Here is a 21,093-nt window from a genome sequence, read left to right as displayed (position 1 = left end):
TATATATATATATATATATATATATATATATATATATATATATCGTGCCGAATATGTAAAACTGGTCAATTAGCAAGAACTCATTTAAAATTAAGTCCTTTCAAAAATTTTCTCTTATACGTTTAAAGATATATTTTTTCATTAATGTTAGAACAACAGAGATCCGGGACAGGTACCCCATTTGTTGCGAATAAGAAATTTTATAAAAAACTTCAGAGTGTGGTCTGTGACTAATTTTCTTCTTAGTTAACAAGATATTGGATTAGAGTTAGTTTAAGGTATTTTGGAGTCTAGGGGAAATAATTTCCACTGAGAAACTCCATAGAATAATATTCAAATTTATTAAAGTACAGTGGACCCCCGCATAGCGACTTTAATCCGTGCAAGAGGGCTCATTGTTATGCGAAATGATCGGTATGCGAATGAATTTTCCCCATAAGAAATAATGGAAATCAAATTAATCCGTGCAAGACACCCAAAAGTATGAAAAAAAAATTTTTACCACATGAAATATACATTTTCCTACACACAAAGAGAAGGATACATGCACAATAGTAGAGTAGTACATGCACAATATATATTGTGCATGTACTACTCTACTAAATGAAGAATAAATGACACTTACCTTTATTGAAGATGCAGCAATGACTGATGAGACACTGTGTCTTGGGAGTGCCTTTTCCTGCTGAGTACTGTAGGTCCTGTTTGGCATTTTCTTCCAGAACAGGCCTTATCACACTGTGTATGCCACTACGATTCTTAAATCTCTCAAACCAACCTTTGCTGGCTTTAAATTCACCAATATGAGCACTAGTTCCAGGCATTTTTCCCTCTTCACCTGGGTGTTAGTCGACTGGTGTGGGTTGCATCCTGGGAGACAAGATTAAGGACCACAATGGAAATAAGTTAGACAGTCTTCGATGACACTGACTTTTTTGGGTTATCCTGGGTGGCAAATCCTCTGGGGTTAATTGTTTCTTGGTATTCTCAATAAGCCACACCAACAACAGTGCTACAGCAGCAGCAGCAGCAGCAGCTGACAATGCTACAGCAGCAGCAGACGATGCTACAGCAGCAGGAGACGGTACTACAGCAGCAGCTGACGGTGCTACAGCAGCAGCAGATGATGCTACAGCAGCAGCAGACGGTACTACAGCAGCACCAGACGGTACTACAGCAGCAGCAGCAGCAGCAGCTGACGGTGGTACAACAGCAGCAGCAGCTGACGGTGCTACAGCAGCTGACAGTGCAGCAGCAGCAGCTGACGGTGGTACAGCAGCAGCAGCAGCTGTACCACCAATAGTAGCGATGGTTGATTGGGGTTTATTATACAACCTGGCCAGCTCGGAGACACGCACTCCACTTTCATACTTATCAATGATCTTTTTCTTCATCTCTATAGTAATTCTCACCCTTATTGCTGTAGGGTTGGCACTAGAAGCTTTCTTGGGGCCCATGGTCACTTATTTTGCAGATAAAATCACCAGAAACACTGTAATAATACGAAATGTTCCGATTGTATGCTTGGATGTTACCGCGGAGGCTGGCTGGTAAACAATGCCACCGGCGGCACATGTGAGGCTGGCTAAGGGCGCACATTGGACGCGTCTCGGACGAACAGCGGTGAGCGGGTTTTTGGGCGGTATGCGAGGCAAAATTTTTGCGATAAAAGCGAGCGGTATGCGGATTAAACGTTATGTGATGCCGACGGTATGCGGGGGTCCACTGTATTTGAATACAATACTTTATCTTCCCTTTGTACATATCTTAATGCTTTATGTACAATAAATTTAAAAGAATATATATATATTTAGTTCAAATTCATGGAAATATCACATTAAGAAGGAAGATAAATTTTTTCTTCCTGCAATTAAGTCTTCACTATCATCTACGTCTTTGCCTTAGCAAGACTGTGTAAACTCAAACTACAAAACGTACAAGATTCAACAAGACCTTTGAATCCGGCCATACAGGAGGCAGAAAGCACGAGTTTGTCTGAGAATACGTATCTCTAAGGATTGCTGAATTGACCAAGAATATAAATATCAAAACAATCTTCAGAGCAATGAGGAACAAACTATGAGTCAGCTCTAAAGCCTAATTCTCAAACCCACTCAAACTGTATACACCTAAGAGAGAACCAAAATATGATCAGTAGTCAAGGCTAGAATAGGGAGTGGACTGACTCCCTGCCAATCTGTTCTATATACACCTACCATCCGACTTATGACCTGCTCGACTTACGACCACTCGACTTACAACCGTGTTTTATATGCCAAATTTCTGGGAAATAAACAACTATTTGTGTTGTACACAGTGTTTATCCTAAACCTTACAGTATAAAATACAGTACTAACAGCATAAAAAGTAAAGTAAAACATGAAATACCAAAATAAAGCAATAAAATAAAGTCATTACAAAAATGCTTTGTTGATATTCAGTAGTAAAGTTCGACTTACGACCATTTCGACTTACGACCGGTTTCTCGGAACCGAACTCGGTCGTAAGTCGGATGGTAGGTGTACATACAAGAAATCCTACCTAACAACAATAATAATAATAGCTTAAAATCATCGATATCGATAATAATAATAGCAATAATACCATGGTATATTTTATATATTGACAGATAATAATATAATGCTGAAAGTCTCTATTTTAGCTATAAACGATAATCATATTCTCTTACAACAGTTAAATATTACAGGATGACCTATCTCCAAGATACAACACGGATTTACACCACTTTTTTGGGTGAAATTTTGGTCCGGATTGCGTATCTCCACCAAGAAATTGTACGCATCAGACGCGTCCGCCCACCCCAGATGCCGCCAGTCATGCATACGTGTCTCATTCTGGCTCAGTCACTGGTCAAGTGAGCATCACATTGCTTAACTATTGAATGTGACTGCAACGTAAGCAACCAGGGCCCAAAAGAAGTTCCTAGTGCCAGCCCTTTGGTATAGAAGGTGAGAAACACGATAGAATTCAAGAAATAGATTGTAGAAAAATACAAATGTGATGTACGTTTAGCCAAGCTTGCCAGGATGTATGGGAAGTCGAAATCAACAATCTGCTACATCCTGGCAAAGAAAGCAGAAAACAAGTTAGATAAAGTTGTGGAAGCTAACGAAACAGAGATCACAAACAACTGAAGACGTGGAAATGTTGTTGGTGTGGATCAAAGAAAAGCAGTTAGCGGGAGATAGTGTTATGGAGTCAATCATTTGCAAAAAGGCAAAGCAGTTGCATGCGGATCTCGTAAAGAAAATGCCTGGTAGTGGTTGTGATAGTGGTAGAGGGTGGTTGTGATGGTGGTAGTGATGGTAGTAGAGGCTGGTAGTGATGGTAGTAGAGGGTGGTAGTGATGGTAGTAGAGGCTGGTAGTGATGGTAGTAGAGGGTGGTAGTGATGGTAGTAGAGGGTGGTAGTGATGGTGGTAGATGGTGGCAGTAGCGGTGGTAGAGGGTGGTAGTGATGATGGTAGTGTGTGATAGTGGTTGTGATGGTGGTAGAGGGTGGTAGTGATGGTGCTAAAGGGTGGTAGTAATAGTGGAAGAGGGTGGTAGTGGTTGTGATGGTGGTAGAGGGTGGTAGTGATGGTGGAAGAGGGTGCTAGTGATAGTGGTAGAGGGTGGTAGTGATGGTGGAAGAGGGTGGTAGTGGTTGTGATGGTGGTAGTGATTGTGGTAGAGGGTGGTAGTGATGGTGGTAGAGGGTGGAAGTGATTGTGGTGGTGGTAGAAGGTGGTAGTGATGGTGGTAGAGGGTGGTAAAGGGTGGTAGTGATGGTGGTAGAGGGTGGTAGTGATGGTGGTAGAGGGTGGTAGTGATGGTGGTAGAGGGTGGCAGTGATGGTGGTAGAGGGTGGTAGTGATGGTGGTAGAGGGTGGTAGTGATGGTGGTAGAGGGTGGTAGTGATGGTGGTAAAGGGTGGTAGTGGATGTGATGGTGGTAGAGGGTGGTAGCGACTGTGGTAGAGGGTGGTAGTGATGGTGGTAGAGGGTGGTAGTGATGGTGGTAGAGGGTGGTAGCAGTTGTGGTAGAGATTGTGGTAGAGGGTGGTAGAGATTGTGGTAGAGGGTGGTAGTGATGGTGGTAGAGGGTGGTAGTGATGGTGGTAGAGGGTGGTAGTGATGCTGGTAGAGGGTGGTAGTGATGCTGGTAGAGGGTGGTAGTGATGCTGGTAGAGGGTGGTAGTGATGCTGGTTGATGGTGGTAGCTGTGATGGTGAGAGAGGGTAGTAGTGATGGTGGAAGAGGGTGGTAGTGATTGTGGTAGAGGGTAGTAGTGATGGTGGAAGAGGGTGGTAGTGATTGTGGTAGAGGGTGGTAATGATGGTGGTAGAGGGTAGTAGTGATGGTGGAAGAGGGTGGTAATGATTGTGGTAGAGGGTAGTAGTGATGGTGGAAGAGGGTGGTAGTGATGGTGGTAGAGGGTAATAGTGATGGTGGAAGAGGGTGGTAGTGATTGTGGTAGAGGGTGGTAGTGATGGTGGTAGAGGGTAGTAGTGATGGTGGAAGAGGATGGTAGTGATTATGGTAGAGGGTGGTAGTGATGGTGGCAGCAGTTGTGATGGTGGCAGCAGTTGTGATGGTGGTAGACTGTGGTAGTGATGGTGGCAGCAGTTGTGATGGTGGTAGATTGTGGTAGTGATGGTGGAAGAAATAACTTCTCCTTCCTCTCTCTCCCCTTCTCGCCTTCATCCATATGCCAACAAGAGTCTTCAATAAAGGTATGTAATAGTGATTTAAATGTTCATTTATCCATTTCATTAGTGCTTTATATTTATTTCTCTTTATTTTCTGTATGTAAAACTATTATGTATGTAAAACTGTATGTAAAACTGTATGTAAAAATATTAAAAAAAAAAAAATGCATTTTTTTTTTAATATTTTTGGGTCTCCAGAATGGGTTAATTGAATTTACATTATTTCTCATAGGAAATATTACTTCAGTTCTTGTACGTTTCGGATTTAGACCAACCTTCTGGAATGGATTAAGTACGAAATCTGGGGTTCCACTGTATTAGCAAATGACCGTAAAATGAAGTGCCATAAAATGGCCTCCTACTGTACACATAGGCTAATACTCAAAGCATTTTCAGGCTCTCTCACACCAAGAAACAGAAAAAATATCATTTTTGTGATTGCATCAAGTAATTATTGCTGTGTTTTGAATGCTCCTTGTGTATATTTAATGGTCTGTAAAGTAATTTTATGCAATCATATAAAACAAATGTGTAAAATAATTTTATGCATTTATATTAAGTAAGTTGGTAAGATTTATATTAAACAATGTCTAGAAGCAACAGGATTAAGTCTAGTGAGTCATCAGGGACAGCAAGGTTAAATCAGTGCTTCAAAACTATGTTGTCACACCCATTATCACTGAGTCACTGACACCACACCACTTGGAAGCAAGGTACACGACTAGAGTTTCTAAATTGCATTTTCTTTCACAAGTTTCTAGTGCTTTAACAAAGTCATTGAAATTTGATATAGTATATACAGTAGGACCCCACTTATACGGCAGGTTAGGTTCCAGGCTGTCGCCGGAAAGCAGACATCGCCGGAAGGCAGAACGTCATTTTTTCCATTTATAATTGCATATAAATGCCAGACAACAAGTTTACACTAAATTATATTAAGTTAGTAATAGAACTTGGCATTAAAAACACACAAAGTAAAATACATTCACAGTACATTCATTACTTATCTTAAAGTACAGTGGAACTTCTACTTGCGAGTTTAATCCGTTCCATGACCTTGCTCACAACTGGATTTGCTCGTTTGCATAGTCAATTTTCTTCATTTAAATGAACTGAAATGCAATTAATCCATTCCAGTGGAATTCTGTACTTCAATAATTTCGCTAATATCAACTCTATGGCTTATTTATCTATCTTACTTCATCTAATATGAAATAATAAACAATATAAATAACATAGAAACCTGATATATACTCTAAAATGAATAAAATATGTCATTCATGTAGTGGTATGGGCGGTGTCGGCGGTGGACGAGAGTTTGTCTGGACACTGGGCAAAATACTTCATGAATAATTTCGCTAATATCATCTATACGGCTTATTTAACTATCACAGTTCATCTAGTATGACATAACAAACAATATGAATAACATAGAAACATGATACAGATCTCCCTCAACATTTGCGAGGGTTAGGGGATCAAGAGCCTCACGAATGTTGAAAAACCGTGAATGTTTGGTGCCCCAATATATTGTAGGGAAATATAATACAATACTGCTTCCTTAACTTGTTGAACCATGAACAATCATAAAATACATGAAAACATCGTAAATTGTACTAAGTATATACATGTTATGCTTTAACCCTTTCAGGGTCCAAGGCCAAAATCTGAAGTGGTGCTCCAGTGTCCAAGAAATTTTGAAAATAAAAAAAAATTATTTTTTTTTACAGAATTAAAGAGCATATTTTTGTGAAGGTAATAAGACAAAAAAAAAAAATCTGATCAGTACTTACCGAGATACAGTGCCAAGAAGTTTGTCAAAAATGATGTGGTGGCGGCAACATCGACGAATTCCACATATGCGCATTACATTATTTTGTGGTTTTAGTTGTTTTTTCTTTTCTTTTAAAATTTTTTTCTATTCCTACTAACATTTGGGGCCTGAGAGACCAATACTGTATATAATGTATATATATAAACTCACTGTATTGAACACAATAACCGCACTAAATTTATTATCATATTATTGTTTACCACTGTTGTTTATTACAATAAACATGCACAAATTTTGTATAATACTAATGTTCTATCATATATTTACAATCACTGGACATGGTTTTAGAACTGCTGGAGCTTGTGGAACTCCTTGAAACAAGGCACCATGCACAGAGGCACCTTACATTCCTCACACATAAACCGAGTGTCTTTGCGTCTTTGTTGCCGTCGTTTTGTTTGTGCACAGACAATGAATCTCTTCTGAGCAAATTTCTTCTGAGTTGAAGGAAGCTGTATTATGAAATGATCACCTTCTCTCCTCAAACACTTGGGTATATCCTGAGGAATTCGAGGACCATGTTGTATAGCAGGTGTTGTTACCTGGTACTTCATTATGAGTTGTCTGACAACAGACAAACAAAATTCACCATATGGTGGTCTGTTGCCAGTCTTTATTTGGTACATATTATATGCACTGAGCATTGAAATGTCCATGAGATGGAAGAAAAGTTTCATGTACCACTTGTAACTCTTACGAACACAGTCAACAAAACCAATCTGCATGTCACACTTGTCAACCAAGCGCATGTTTTGTGTATAATCAATCACTGACACTGGTTTTCGAATATGTTCATTAGTCACTCGATCAACTTTGCCACTGTCTTGCATTTCATTACGGTGAATGGTTGTCAACAATGTGACAACTCGTTTGTCATGCCACCGTAATGCCATGATGTCATTGGCAGTAAACACCTGCACGTCATCACCACGAGCACCTGCGTTGAGCCTGGGCATATGTTTACGATTAGAACGCACTGTGCCACACACATCTGTCTTGTTCACTCACATGAAATCACTGAGTAATGGGCTTGTGTACCAGTTATCGGAATATAATGTATGCCCCTTACCAAGGTAAGGTGCCATCATGTTTCTCACTACGTCACCTGAGATACCCAATAACATCTTGGTATCTTTCAATGTTTTACTACCCGTGTATACAACAATATCCAACACCAGGCCACTGTCACAATCACAGAGTACAAACAGTTTTATACCAAAGCGTTTCCTCTTGCTCGGTATATACTGCTTGAATGACAGTCTACCTTTGAACAAAATCAAAGACTGGTCAATTACAAGATTCTTGAATGGATAAAAGTATATCCTGAACTTTTGTTTGAGATACATGAAAACATTTCTAATCTTGTATAACCTGTCACTTCTGTCAGGCCTGGTTTTGTCAGAGAAGTGCAACATACGTAAGAGTAAGATAAACCTGTTCACTGGTATGATTTCACTGAAGACTGGGTAGAAATTAGCCGATCTGTGGACCAGTATGCTTTTATATTATGCTTATAGACATGAGGCATAAGCATTATTGTTGCAAAAAGCAAATACATTTCTGCAACAGTCGTCTCTTTCCACCTGTGTAGTCTTGACTGTGGTGATAAGATCGTATTTGCCATGGTGTACTCAAAATACTTATTACTTTCCCTGACAATAATTTCCATCAATGGCTGGTCAAAGAATAATTCAAAGAATTCCAGTTCATTGGCCGTGGTTCCAAGGGGACAGGTAGGTAGAATTCCACTTTGAGAATCATCAAAGTGGTGAGGCTTGGGAACAAAATTGGGATTTTGCTGCCAATCCCACATATGGTTTGCTGGTGGATACTGGACATCATAGGCTGGTTGTGCGGGTGGTTGTGGTTGTGGTGGGCTGGTGGCTGGCGCTCCGCTTTGTCCTTGAACTGACGAGTCAGCATGGGTCCCAGCGTGGCCTGGTGAGTCACGCATGGCGGTGCCACTACCATCACCACTAACACCATCCACTGATGCCTGTGGTCTATCCATGCCAAGTGTAGCCACATCATCCTCACTATCACTGCCTATAACTGGTGTTGGGCCACAGGATGTACTCCGGGATGTACTCCATCCCCTGGGCACAGCATAGGGTACACTACCCGAGCGCATGCGGCGGCGAACATACCGATGCTTCACTGGTGAATATGATTCCTCACTATCACTACTCGATTGATCGTCGAGCGCAATAAAATCACAGTCCACGTCACTATCATCATCATTACTGAAGTCAGAGGCCTGGCCACGCGAAAATATTAGTTTTCTCTTGCGATGAGGAACAACCGACCGTGAGTCACGAGTGCCCACACCAGAGGTAGAAGGTTGAGGATCGTCAGGGTTTTCTGCACTATTATCGATATCCTGGTCATTCTTTTCGGTCACTAACTGATCAAAGCCGTAGAATTCGTCTTCATTTCCACTTCCATCAGTGTCAGAACTATCAGATAGGAAGAGGAGAGTCCCAATTTTCCGGGGAGTGAGAGCTGACTTGCGACGAGGCATGGTGAACAAGGGTAACTGAGCCGGCGTTCCCACAATGCTATGCGGGCGCCTAGATTTTTTGTTTATGGCGCACACCCACCACGCAGACCCGTTCTCTCACATGTAGGCTTATGAGCATTTTTGCGCTAAATTTGACGGCGCTAGAATTTTGGCGTAGATCTATGGTTTGGACACTCAACATAAAGCCGTTGATCTACGGGACGGACCCTGAAAGGGTTAATAACATGTTATTAAATACCACAGACTCCACCACTGCCTCCACCAATGCCTCCACCACTTCCTCAACCACTGCGAGTCCCTACTACCCTCCCTCCGACCCCCGCAACTGGCAGCCAGCCCTCCCACCACTCAGTGTGGTGAGTGTTTTGTTTGTTCATTATTTGCTATTAAACTACAATATAAATAATGTAAACCCATTCATGACTGCATATTGGAATGGCTATTCGGAAAGGTATTAAACAGAGACATCATGTTTTACTCTTGAACACAGCAAAGAATCGAACATTTCTGCTACTGCTAATAATAACAATAGGAATAATAATAATAATAATAATAATAATAATAATAATAATAATACAGTGGACCCCCGCATAACGATATTAATCCGTTCATGAGAGCTCATTGTTATGCGAAATTATCGTTATGCGAATGAATTTTCCCCATAAGAAATAATGGAAATCAAACTAATCCGTGCAAGACACCCAAAAGTATGAAAAGATTTTTTTTACCACATGAAATATACATTTTCCTACACACAAAGAGAAGGATACATGCACAATAGTAGAGTAGTACATGCACAGTATATATTGTGCATGTACTACTCTACTAAATGAAGAATAAATGACACCTTTATTGAAGATGCAGCAATGACTGATGAGACAGTGTGTCCTGGGAGTGCCTTTTCCTGCTGAGTACTGTAGGTCCTGTTTGGCATTTTCTTCCGGAACAGGCCTTATCACACTGTGTATGCCACTACGATTCTTAAATCTCTCAAACCAACCTTTGCTGGCTTTAAATTCACCAATATGAGCACTAGTTTCAGGCGTTTTTCCCTGTTCACCTGGGTGTTAGTTGACTGGTGAGGGTTGCATCCTGGGGGACAAGATTAAGGACCCCAATGGAAATAAGTTAGAGAGTCCTCGATGATGCACTGACTTTCTTGGGTTATCCTGGGTGGCTAACCCTCCGGGGTTAATCGTTTCTCGGTAATTGTTTCACATTAAGCCACACCAACAACACTCTCTCCACATCTTCGAGTAATACAGCTGATGGTGGTGCAGCAACAACAACAGCTGTGGTGCAGCAACAGCTGACCATGGTGCAGCTGTGGTGCAGCAGCAGCTGTGGTGCAGCAACAGCTGACCATGGTGCAGCTGTGGTGCAGCAGCAGCTGTGGTGCAGCAACAGCTGACTGGTCCAATTTATCAGCTGACCGTGGTGCAGCAGCAGCTGACTGTGGTACGATAGTATTTATCACCCTTTTTACCACAGGGTTGGCACTAGAAGCTTTCTTTGGGCCCATGGTGGCTTATTTAGCAGTTACAAGCACTATAAATAATGGAATAATACAAAATGTATCGAATGTATGCATGCAACCGGCCACCCTGGCTTGTAAACAATGACGGCAAGGCAGGCGCTCAGGCTGGACGGACAGGTTCGGGACAGGTTCGGGACGAGTCATGTTCAGAAACAGCTGATGGTGGTGCAACAGCAGCTGACTGATCCAGCAACAGCTGACTGGTCCAGCAACAGCTGACTGATCCAGCAACAGCTGACTGATCCAGCAACAGCTGACTGATCCAGCAACAGCTGACTGGTCCAGCAACAGCTGACTGGTCCAGCAACAGCTGACTGATCCAGCAACAGCTGACTGATCCAGCAACAGCTGACTGATCCAGCAACAGCTGACTGGTCCAGCAACAGCTGACTGATCCAGCAACAGCTGACTGATCCAGCAACAGCTGACTGATCCAGCAACAGCTGACTGATCCAGCAACAGCTGACTGGTCCAGCAACAGTTGACTGATCCAGCAACAGCTGACTGGTCCAGCAACAGCTGACTGATCCAGCAACAGCTGACTGATCCAGCAACAGCTGATCATGGTGCAGCAGCAGCTAACTGATCCAGCAACAGCTGACTGGTCCAGCAACAGCTGATCGTGGTGCAGCAGCAGCTGACTGATTCAGCAACAGCTGACTGGTCCAACAACAGCTGATCATGGTGCAGAAGCAGCTGACTCGTCCAGCAACAGCTGACTGATCCAGCAACAGCTGACTATGGTGCAGCAGCAGCTAACTGATCCAGCAACAGCTGACTGGTCCAACAACAGCTGATCATGGTGCAGAAGCAGCTGACTGATCCAGCAACAGCTGACTGGTCCAGCAACAGCTGATCGAGGTGCAACAGCAGCTGACTGATCCAGCAACAGCTGACTGTGGTGCAGCAGCAGCTGACTGTGGTATGATAGTATTTCTCACCCTTTTTACCACTGGGTTAGCACTAGAGGCTTTCTTGGGGCCCATGGTCACTTATTTTGCAGATGAAATCACCAAAAACGCTGTAATAATACGAAATGTTCCGACTGTATGCTTGGATGTTACCGCGGAGGCTGGCTTGTAAACAATGGCACCGGCGGAACATGTGAAGCTGGCTCAGGCCGCACATTAGAAGCGTCTCGGACGAATAGTGTTGAGCGAGTTTTTTAGCGGTATGCGAGGCAAAATTTTAGTGATAATATGTATCGATATGCACATTTAACGTTATGTGATGCCAACGGTATGCGAGGGGTCCACTGTAATAATAATAATAATAATAATAATAATAATAATAATAATAATAATAATAACAAATACGATATAACCGAAGAAGGAAATTGTACAAAAATACGAGGGAGTGGGTGACACATCGTCAGTGTGACTTTGTTTATGCTGGAGTGAGCATTAGTCTCCGTGCTCTTCCAAATATTTCACAATAATTCAGCAGTTGAGGCAGTGGTATTTAAAAACATATATGTTATAAATAATAATAGTACATGTTATTATTAATAACATGAATTACTATTATTACTATTATTATTATTATTATTATTATTATTATTATTATTATTATTATTATTATTAACATGTATGTTATTAAATACCATTGCCTCAACCACTGCCTCAATCGTTGCCTCAACCGCTGCCTCAATCGCTGCTTCAACCGCTGCCTCAACCGCTGCCTCAACCGCTGCCTCAACCGCTGTCACAACCGCTGCCTCAACCGCTCCCTCAACCGCTGCCTCAACCGCTGCCTCAACAGCTGCCTCAACAACTGCCTCAATCGCTGCCTCAATCAATGCCTCAAACGCAGCCTCAACCGCTGCCTCAAAACCACTGCCTCAATCGTTGCCTCAACAGCTGCCTCAACCACTGCCTCAATCGCTGCCTCAACCACTGCCTCAACTGCTGCCTCAACAGCTGCCTCAACCACTGCCTCAATCGCTGCCTCAATCACTGCCTCAACCGCTGCCTCAACCGCTGCCTCAATCGCTGCCACAACAGCTGCCTCAACCACTGCCTCAATCGCTGCCTCAATCGCTGCCTCAACAGCTGCCTCAACTGCTGCCTCAACAGCTGCCTCAACCACTGCATCAACCACTGCCTCAACCGCTGCCTCAATCGCTGCATCAACAGCTGCCTCAATCGCTGCCTCAACCGCTGCCTCAACCGCTGCCTCAATCACTGCCTCAACAGCTGCCTCAACCACTGCCTCAACCACTGCCTCTACCACTCCAGTCACACTCAATCTACAAGCACCAAACACAATGAATTATTGTGATATGTTTGGAAGAGCACGGAGACTAATGCTCACTCCAGCATAAACAAAGCCACACTGACGATGTGTCAACCACTCCCTCGTATTTTTGTACAATTTCCTTCTTCAATTATATCATATTTATTATTATTATTATTATTATTATTATTATTATTATTATTACTATTGTTATTATTAGCTGTACCAGAAATGTTTGATTCTTTTCTGTGTTCAAGAGTAAACACATGATGTCACCGTCTAATACCTGTCCGAATAGCCATTCCAATATACAATCATGAATGGGTTTACATTATTTATACTGTAGTTTAATAGCAAATAATGAACAAACAAAACACTCACCACACTGAGTGGTGGGAGGGCTGGTTGCCAGCTGCGAGGGTCGGAGGGAGGGTAGTAGGGACTCGCAGGTGGCGGGAAACTTAAATATGATTTGGCGGCTGGGAATTTGGTGGCGGGGAATTTGGCGGTTGGGAATTTGCGAATGTGTGAAGCCCGTGAAAGTTGAAAACGTGAATGTTGAGGGAGACCTGTATATACTCTAGAATGAATAAAATATGCCATTCATGTAGTGGTATGGGTGGAGTCGGCAGTGGAGGAGAGTTTGTCTGGACACCACGCAAAATTCTTCATGAATAATTTCGCTAATATCATCTATATGGCTTATTTATATACTGTATCACAGTTCATATAATATGACATAACAGACAATATAAATAACACAGAAACACGATATATACTCTAGAATGAATAAAATATGTCATTATATATGTGTGGTGGCAGGGGCGGCCAATGAGAGTTTGTCTGGGGACAGGACAAAATACTCCTTGAATATTTTGCTATCATCAACTCTACGGCTTATTTATCTATCACAGTTCATATAAAATGAAATAATAAACAATATAAATAACATAGAAGCCTGATACACTCTAGAATGAATAAAATATGTCATTATGTAACAGGTGGAGGCGGCCACAACCGCTCCCTCTTTGTTGTGGTACACACTGCCATCTAGTGATGGCCTTTTTTTGAAGCCGTCTATTATTATAATTATTATATGTAGTACATTATTATTATTTATTATTATTATACATATATTATTATTATTATTATTATTATTGTATTATACTATTATTATTATTATTATTATGTATTGTTATTATTCATATTATTATTATTATTATTATTATTATTATTATTATTATTATTATTATATAACTTATTTGTAATTTTTATTCACACAAAAAATATAAGATTTACTGTTATTCCTTATTGCAATAATTGTATAAATATGTCAGCCCATTAACGACTGCATATTGGAATGGACAGTGACGTCATTTGTTTGCACTGAAACAGCCAAGCAATGGACTATTTCTCCTAGGTTGAGTTCAATTTTGATTCAAATTCAAATTCAAAGTTTATTCTCTATAAAGATTACAATGTTGAATTTACAGAATTTGGCTGTTGTGTGGTTTACATGTAGTTAAATAATGATTACAGAGTGTACCACTAGAACACCTAGCATGGCTAGGCATTTCGGGCAGACTTAGTTTAATTCTTTATTTTAAAATATTACAAATTATGATATAAGTTGGCATTATGGCTAAGTGACTAAATACTAGTTTGTGAGTTTAGCAATGTGAATGCTTTTGTTTTGGCACAGTACATAGTTTCAGTATTGGAGTATCATAGGATTCATGGCACTTTTCGTCATGAAAGCAATCAAAATCATATCTATTTCTGTAATATATCTTCCATTCCATTAAATGAGACCAAAAAAAAACGAGAATACAACCATAAAAACCATAGGAAAATACCACTAAGGGGTGGCTAATTACTGATTATTATTATTATAATCAAAAAGAAGCGCTAAGCCACAAGGACTATACAGCGCTGCAGGGCAGGAAGGAAGCGAGGGCATCAGGTGGCAAAAGGGAGATGGATGAGTAATAGGTTACGGATAACAGCGGGGCAGTGGATGGTGAAAGGGTAAAGGGCAGCAAGAGACTGAACTAGAAAGGGCTGAGGGGAGTGCGAAAAGTATCATCAGAGTTTGTGGAGTAAATCAGTCGTTGTCAAGAAGTCAATGAGAGAGTCAGGATTAAAGGAGGGTCCATCAACAAGAAGGGAAGGTAAAGAGAGAGTAGTAGAACGAAGACGACGTTGGAGGTAAATTCTGCGTGCTCGTTGATAGAGAGGGCAGTCTAACAGAATGTGGCTAATCGATACTGGAACTTGACACTGCTCACAGAGAGGAACAGGGTGCCTCTCCATGAGATACCCATGAGTAAGACGAGTGTGGCCAATGCGAAGGCGGGAGAGAGTGGTCTCCCAACCTTGGCACTGATGACAAGAAGACGGCCAGTAACCTATGCTCGGTTTAATAGAATGAAGTTTGTTACCGAGCAGAGTTGACCAACGTTGTTGCCAACGGGTGCGAAGGTGGGTAGCTATTGCAGCAAAATAGTCAAGAAATGGAACACCTCGATAGGAAATTGGTAGGTCATGTACTGCTGATCGCGCAGCAGTGTCTGCCTGTTCATTGCCCTGTATGTCGACATGACCAGGGACCCAACAAAAAACAATATCTTTATGTTTGGTAGAGATACGGCGTAGCCAAAGTTGGATACGGAGAACTAGGGGATGAGATGTATCAAATTTTCGTATAGCCTGTAGAGCACTAAGGGAGTCTGAGACTACTACAAATGATGACACAGGCATAGATGCGATACGAATAAGTGCTGCAAGAATGGCATACAGTTCAGCAGTAAAAATGCTAGCTGAAGATAGAAAATGTCCCTGCACGACGCTGTCCGGAAACACTGCTGCGAATCCGACGCCGTCTGAAGACTTAGAGCCATCTGTGTACACAGCGGTGGCATGAGAATGGGAGTGGAAGTGATCAAGAAAAAGAGAGCGGGAAGCCACCGTAGGCAGGCTAATTACTGAGAAGTGAACTCCATTATTTATGCTTAGATTTCTTTCATTATTATTATTATTATTATTATTATTATTATTATTATTATTATTATTATTATTATTATCATATAAATAATTTGTAATTTTTATTCACACAAAAAAATATAAGATTTACTGTGACGTCATTTGTTTACACTGAAACAGCCAAGCAATGGACCATTTCTCCTAGGTTGAGCTCTATTTCAAGGTACTTTTCGTCATGAAAGCAATCAAAATCATATCTATTTCTGTAATATATCTTCCATTCTATCAAATGAGACCAAAAAAACGAGAATACACCCATAAAAACCATTCAAAATTATCACTAAGGGCTGGCTAATTGCTGAGAAGTGAACTCCATTATTTATGCTTAGATTTCTTTCATTTTTGGTGTACGTTAAGAAGCATCTTTCCATCATACACTGCCCAAGTTTCAATAAGATAGTCCAACAAACAAATGAGATACATTTCCTGAGATCAAGAGCAAGAGCCCCTCACCAGACCAGTGTCAGGGAACCTACCTTGAGGTTGGCTCGCTTGTGGAAATTTTGCTCGCGTATGGAAGCAAAAAATCGACCCATTGACTGCTCGTATTTGGAAAAACTCGCACGTGGACATGCTCGCAAGTAGAGGTTCCACTGTATTTGTAATCTTAATGTAGGGAGAGAGGTGAGTAGTACAGTGGACCCCCGACATTCGATGGCATCGACATTCGATAAATCAGACATTCGATGCATTTTAACGCACAAATTTTGCCTCGACATTCGATGGAAAACCCGACATTCAATACGATTCATACGAGATGTGTCCACGTGTGCCCTGAACTGCCCCATGTGTGCCAGTGTTTACAAGCCAGCCAGTGTGCGCGCATCTAAGGATACATTCGGTACATTTCATATTATCCATATTATCACTGTTTTTGGTGCTTGTTTCTGCAAAGTAAGTCACCATGGGCCCCAAGAAAGCTTCTAGTGTCAACCATGTGGTAAAAAGGGTGAGAATTAGTATGGACATTAAGAAAGATTTTGAAGGGCTTGGGGCTAACCCTGAGAAGCCTATGCCAGTTGTGGACTCCACTGTGCCTACTTCAAAAATTAAGGAAATGTGTGCAAAGTGGGTTGAACTGCAAACCTTTATGGATGAAAATCACCCTAACACAGCTATTGCAAGCCGTGCTGGTGACTATTACAATGACAATGTTATGGTCCATTTTAGACAAATCTTAAAGGAATGGCGACAGAGGTCCAGTGACTCTCAAGCTGGTCCTAGTGGCATTAAAAGAAGAAGGGAAGTAACCTCGGAAAAGGACTTGCTACCTCAAATCCTAATGGAAGGGGATTCCCCTTCAAAACACTAACACAATCAACACTCTCCCCTCCTCCCATCCCATCAATCATCACCATACCTTCATTAAAGGTAAGTGTCAATTATTCTATTGTTATTATTCTATTGTTATTGTTGTTATTGTAATTATTCTATTGCATTAAACTTAATATTTCATGTGGTAAAATTTTTTTTTTCATACTTTTGGGTGTCTTGCACGGATTAATTTGATTTCCATTATTTCTTATGGGAAAATTAATTCGACTTTCGATATTTTCGACATTCGATACCTCTCAGGAACGGATTAGTATCGAATGTCAAGGGTCCACTGTACGTATTTGTAGGAAGTCAGGTGCAGGTAGTCCAGGTGTAGGTAGCCCTGGCTCCCCATCTCATACTTAGGATACGATATTTAAAACATCCCAGAGAGGTAAAATACACCTATAATCCGAATTACGACCTGCTCGACTTACGACCACTCGACTTACGACCATGTTTTTTATGCCAAATTTCTGGGAAATAAACAACTATTTGTGTTGTACACAATGTTTATCCTAAACCTTACAGTATAAAATACAGTACTAACAACATAAAAAGTAAAGTAAAACATGAAATGCAAAAATAAACCAATAAAATAAAGTCATTACAAAAATGTTTTGTTGATATTCAGTAGTAAAGTTTGACTTACGACCATTTCGACTTACGACCAGTTTCTTGGAACCGAACTCGGTCGTAAGTCGGATGGTAGGTGTACACATACAGTATACTCATTTACCTTAAAATACGTGTAGTCTTAATATAGGAAAAGAGGTGAGTAGTATTTACTTGTAGCAAGTCAGTGTAGGTAGCCGGTAGGTGTAGCCCAGGCAGGCTACACCTACCGGCTACCTACACTGTGGCCCAGAGCCATATTATTAACCCTTTGAGGGTCGCCAGGTCCTCTCAGAGACTTGTTCTCAGGGTCGCCAAAATTTCAAAATAAAAATTTTTTTTCCTTATGAAAAGATAATCTTTTCCTGATCATAATGACACCAAAAGTATGAAATTTGATGGAAAACTTACGGAATTATGCTCTCGCAAAGTTAGTGGTTTCGACGATGTTCACACATCAGCGATTTTGCCCACTTTGATCCCTATTTTCGGCCAATTCCAGTGTACCGGTCGACAAAAATCATAACTATTATGCTAGAACTCTGTTTTTTCTATCAAATGAGTACAAGAAACCACCCATTTACCGATTTCAACTATCTAATAAAGTGGTCAGAATTTAGCAATTTTGCCAATTTCACACAAATTTCAAAAGATACCAATTTCCAAATAGAGTCCAGAATAAACAAGAAGGACATTCCTGGCACTAAAATAACATTTCCTCTGTTCATTAGTCACATCCCCATGCCCCTCTTACATTTCTTTTGCTTTCCACATTGAATTTTTATTCTCACAAAAAATAGAAGATTTACTGTTACGCAGTCTACTGTATTAGTGTAGAAATGGTATAAATAATACCAGCGCACTTGTGAAAGAATATCACATTCACCAGTTGACGTGTATTGGACGCGGGGCATGATTTGTTTACTTTTGAACTTTGGCAAAAATCGAACATTTCTGCTACCTTGAGCTCAATTTCAAGGTACTTTTCATTGTGAAACCAATCAAAATCATCTCAATTTCTGTAATATGTCTTCTATTCTATAAAATAAGACCAGGAAAACTAGAATACAACCATAAATATCATACGAAAATACAGTGCGAAGTCGCTGTTTTAAACCAAAAACACGGTCAAAGTTTTTTTTTTTCTCATTACGCACTGTGTGCTGCAGGATTTTTTTTATACTGTGCACACTGACCACATAGACCCATTCTTTCATATGTAGGCCTACCAGCTTTCTCTTGCTAGATTTGAGGGCGCTAGAATTTATGCGTACTAGTACGTCAAAATCAATGGCACATAAGCCGTACTAGTACGGCTAAAACCCGAAAGGTTAAGATCGACATACCTTGTTCACTGAATTTATTCATTTCTAACAACTACCTTTAGATGCCATCATAAATGAAGGGAGAAGTAATGAATAATTAATGCCGAAAATTGTAAACAAAAGCGGAGTGGGGGAGTGGCTGGGCCAAACGTAGATTCATACATGTTTTCTCTGATGGCTGAGCAGAGAAAACATAATGTTATCCCTCCACCCGGCTATCACACAGGTCCACAAGTATTATTATTAGAGCAAATGTAAAATATGCAATAAATGCCAGACAACAAGTTTACACTAACTTATATTAAGTTAGCGATAGAAATAGGCATTAAAAACACAATAAAAGGTAAGATACACACAGAGTACACTTATTACTTAACTTAAAATATTAATATTAATGTGTGAGAGGTGAGTGTCAGGGTGTTTATTGAATAAAATCAGAATGGCACACCATCATCCTCTAACTTGGCACTTAAAGCAAGAGGCTTACGACTCCTCTTTTTATCACAGCTAACCTTAGATGCCATCGTTAATGAGAGCCAACTAGTTAACGAAAGATTAAACGAGAGAGAGAACGAGATACAGAGTCGAGACAATGTAAAAATACAAACTGAACAGGTAGTAGGTGATCACTTGGTCAGGTGAAATAAATGCGTATTAATATGTGTCTGCTTTTAGTTCATTCACGTATGTTTGTAAGAGTTTGTAAAACATTTACCTTAATATTTTTTTATTATAATAATAATTACCTCACAATACAAATACTCTTACATTGTGTACAAGTTGTGCAAGTTAGTACAGAATAAACAAACAGCAACACACCATTTTTAGAGTGACTGAAGATATTATTATTATTATTATTATTATTATTATTATTATTATTATTATTATTATTATAAAAAGCACTAAACCCACAAGGGTCGTGAATTGCTATATATACAGAGTAAAGGCATATGAAAAGAATATTTTTCTACAGTTATCCCCCAGTTTGACTAAAGAAAACTTAATTCTTTCAACACTACCTACACAGCTGCTTTGTAAACAAATCTCATATTTACGTCCATCTTTATTCTGTGAGTGTATCATGTTTATATGCTATGTAATGGGTTTCATATATAATTGTGTGAAAAATATCATAGATGGATTAATGAAAATGCCTATACAGTGGACCCCCGGTTAACGATTTTAATCCGTGCAAGAGGGGTAATTGTTATGCGAAATAATCGCTATGTGAATGAATTTTCCCCATAAGAAATAATGGAAATCAAATTAATCCGTGCAAGACACCCAAAAGTATGAAAAAAAAAATTTTACCACATGAAATATACATTTTCCCACACACAAAGAGAAGGATACATGCACAATAGTAGAGTAGTACATGCACAGTATATATTGTGCATGTACTAGTCTACTAAATGAAGAATAAATGACACTTACCTTTATTGAAGATGCAGCAATGACTGATGAGACACTGTGTCCTGGGAGTGCCTTTTCCTCCTGAGTACTGTAGGTCCTGTTTGGCATTTTCTTCCAGAACAGGCCTTATCACACTGTGTATGCCACTACGATTCTTAAATCTCTCAAACCAACCTTTGCTGGCTTTAAATTCACCAATATGAGCACTAGTTCCAGGGATTTTTCCCTGTTCACCTGGGTGTTAGTCGACTTGTGTGGGTTGCATCCTGGGAGACAAGATTAAGGACCTCAATGGAAATAAGTTAGACAGTCTTCGATGACACTGACTTTTTTGGGTTATCCTGGGTGGCAAATCCTCTGGGGTTAATTGTTTCTTGGTATTCTCAATAAGCCACACCAACAACGGTGCTACAGCAGCAGCAGCAGCTGACAGTGCAGCAGCAGCAGCAGCTGTACCACCAATAGTAGCGATGGTTGATTGGGGTTTATTATACAACCTGGCCAGCTCGGAGACATGCACTCCACTTTCATACTTACCAATGATCTT

At 40.5% G+C, this 21,093-nt stretch overlaps 1 protein-coding gene across 8 annotated transcripts in view; it reads right to left on the bottom strand.

Moving 5' to 3' along the window:
* 5PtaseI (inositol polyphosphate-5-phosphatase A) overlaps window positions 1-21,093 on the bottom strand; it is a 612,658-nt gene that overhangs the window by 272,914 nt on the left and 318,651 nt on the right. The window lies entirely within an intron of this gene.

Source organism: Cherax quadricarinatus, chromosome 6, assembly GCF_038502225.1.
Source record: "Cherax quadricarinatus isolate ZL_2023a chromosome 6, ASM3850222v1, whole genome shotgun sequence".
Taxonomy (NCBI): domain Eukaryota; kingdom Metazoa; phylum Arthropoda; class Malacostraca; order Decapoda; family Parastacidae; genus Cherax; species Cherax quadricarinatus.
This window is presented reverse-complemented; position numbering and strand designations above follow the sequence as displayed.